This window comes from Marmota marmota, unplaced genomic scaffold (assembly GCF_001458135.2).
Source record: "Marmota marmota marmota unplaced genomic scaffold, marMar, whole genome shotgun sequence".
Lineage (NCBI taxonomy): Eukaryota > Metazoa > Chordata > Mammalia > Rodentia > Sciuridae > Marmota > Marmota marmota.
In genome coordinates this window covers 3086037-3089228 of record NW_026000075.1, presented here as the reverse complement: position 1 = coordinate 3089228, position 3192 = coordinate 3086037, and positions in this window count along the sequence as shown.

Here is a 3192-nt window from a genome sequence, read left to right as displayed (position 1 = left end):
TGGTAAAAGGGAGCCTACAGTAGAACTTCAGAGCCTAACAGTGAGAAGGTAGGCCCGTCAGCCTAAGGCAGTGGACTGTACCCTGCAGGAACCATCAAAAGACTTAATGCAGGGATGAAGGTGATGTGCTTAGACATGCATTTCGGGTTAAATAAGGATGGAATGACATGTTCACACATGAGGTTTTTTGTTTTGTTTTGTTTTGTTGTTGGTTTTTTTTTTTTTTTTTTTGGGTGGTGGGGGGGTAGCCTAGAATCACTAAGAATGATAGATTAGAGGACTGTGGGCCTGGGAGCAGGAAGAACTTTCAGGAAACTGTTGAGATCTGCTGTAAGATTTTGCTTGTTCTCATTGTTATAACATTTTCAAAGCACAAAAAATTATTAAGTGTCAGGGAATTCAGAGGTGTGTGCCATGAGGTGAGAGAGAGAGAAGGTAAAATTTTGAAATCGCATCTCCCCTTCCCTCTTTCAATCAAATTTAATGCCTTCTTGCTGTGTGCTGAAGATCTATGTTCTTCAGTTTCAAAACAAGGAACAGAAAAACAGCCCTAGCCTTCTAGGTCATAACCCTCATTTTAGCCACAAACCTCTCTCTCTGAATCTTTTTCATGGACTATGATTGCAGACCACTATACAAACTAACTTGCTTTGTAGTGTTTAGTGAGACCGACTTCTTTCCCACCCCTATCAAAGGAGTCTCTTTTCTTTTAACAATTATTTCTGGGGAACGAAATATCTGTTCACAAATGTTAAATCACTACTTCGTCAAATGATTTCCTTACTTAAAATTCACAACTACTATTTTCCTATTTAGTCTTGTCATAAAAGCTTTAAAAAGATTTTAAGGGGCTAGGCATGGTGGCACACTCCTGTAATCCCAGTGGCTTGGAAGGCTGAGACAGGAGAATGGTGAGTTCAAAGCCAGCCTCAGCAAAAGCAAGGTGCTAAGTAACTCAGTGAGACTGTGTCTCTAAATAAAATACAAAATAGGGCTGGAGATATGGCTCAGTGGTTGAGTGCCCCAGAGTTCAATCCCCGGTACAAAAAAAAAAAAACAAAAAAAACAGAATATAAGATCTTGTAATTCAACTCTACCTGAATTGTTTTAGAAAAGGAAGTCAATCTTGGCTCTTTTAGACCATGAGTTTACTAAATTGGTTACCTGTCTATATCTGGTTTTATTACTTTACTTTCTTAAATGGATTTTCCAATAATAGCAATAGTTTCTTTTCACAGTTATTACAAGTAGAATACTAATTTCATTGGAAGCATGTGATTTTCCCAGTTAGGTCCATTCTGCATCTCAAAGGCAGGATCCTGCACCTACAATCTGCTGGAGGAGATTAATTCCTGCCCTTGGAGCCTTTGCTTGCACAGCTCTTTATTCACCAATCAAAACCCTTCCTATTTTTAAAGCATTGCCTAAATTAACAGTGAAAACTGGTGTAAGGGATATGGGAATTTAGTATCATCTTCACAACTTTTTTGTGACTATAAAATTTTTAAAACTATTTTTAAAAAAGAAACAATTCCAATTTAAAAATTAGTGTGTGCCAAATTTAGATTTGGATATTGATCCTTTTGCAGGAGGGCGGTGGGGACAAGGATGGTAAAGGGAGGCACATTGAGCTTAACTAGCCTGAGAAGGAAAACACAGTTGAAGGTGAGGTTGTCCAGTTAGTCTGATTGTTGTCAGGGGGGTTGGTGTTTTCTCTAAGGGAATCAATGTCTAACTATGCAGCCATCCTCCAAGATGGCTCCAATGACCCACATCTCCTGGTACCCATACTCTTATGTAGACCTCCTCCCACATTAAATCAGGGCTGCCCTTGTGTGACCAATGAGATATGCTGAAAGGGGTAATGTATGACTGATTTTCACCTTGGTTTCCTGGATCACTCACCCCAGGAGAAGTCAGACACTATACCTGAATGTACTCACTCAGCTCTGTGCAAAATTCTTCACAGAAAGAAACCGAGGCCCCTAGCAAACAGCTAGGACAACATGAGATTCCTTCAGATGACTGCAGTCCCAGTTGACATCAGACAGCAACTGCATGAGAGACTGTTAGCCTTTTTAACTGCTTGATTCAAAAAATGATGAGAAATAATAAATAATCATTGCTGTTCTAAGCTCTGCAAAAACCAAGTCAATTTACTGAGATCCTACTATGCATCAGGAATTGTACTAATTGATTTCACAAACATTATTTTTATATCTAATTTTTTAAAAATATTTTTTTAGCTGTAGATGGACACAATATGTTTATTATTTATTTATTTTTATGTGGTGCTGTGGATTGAACCTAGTGCCTCACACTTGCAAGGCAGGTGCTCTGCCACTGAGCCACAATCCCAGCCCCTATATCTAATCTTTTAATGTAGATATTTTTGTCTGTCCCATAGGTTTTTAAAAATGCAAAGCCAATTTGGATGACCTTCTTACAAGTGACAGAGTTTTGAAGCCACCTGACTCTAGCCCACCATCCTTGTACCAGCTAAGGCTGAATTAAGAAACCAGTGTGAGGAGAAGCTGGGAGGGCAGAACTGGGTAGAAGAAATGACAAAGACTTCATGAAGTACTATCCTTTGGGTGTGGAGGGATGGGAGGGATGGGTAAGATTAGGAGAGGAAGAAGAAAGCAGGGCAAAGAAAGCAAGATATGACTTGAGGAACTAGTGAGACTTATAAAGCCACATGTCTTTGCCCCAACAGGCAGCTGCCAACTAGTAATCAGTGCCAACTAGTAATTTCTTACTGATGACTCTCAAATGTCCGGCTCCATTTTGTGAAGGTTAGGAACACTCAGAAAGTAGTTGGCACCATACTTGTGAATAGATTAATCTGGAGGGAAAGCAAGATGACAATGAATTTATTAATGTTTGCACTAGGACAGTGGTTATAAAAATATCTTCAACTGAGTTTTACAATCTGTGTTTCAAAGAAATTTGTTTAGCACATTTACGAGTTCATTTGTTCTTCAAACTTTTGCTAAAAAGACCTTTCTTTACTTTCTGTACCAAAAATTCTCATTCATGTTACTTGTAAACCTCCAGGGGTTCATAAATATTCACATACACAAATTGAGAACTGATAGAATGATAAAACTGCATGCATGAGTCAACATCTTGGAATTTATTTCCATAACCTTCAATTTGTAAACCAGAGAACAGTTTGCTTTCTCATCTGCA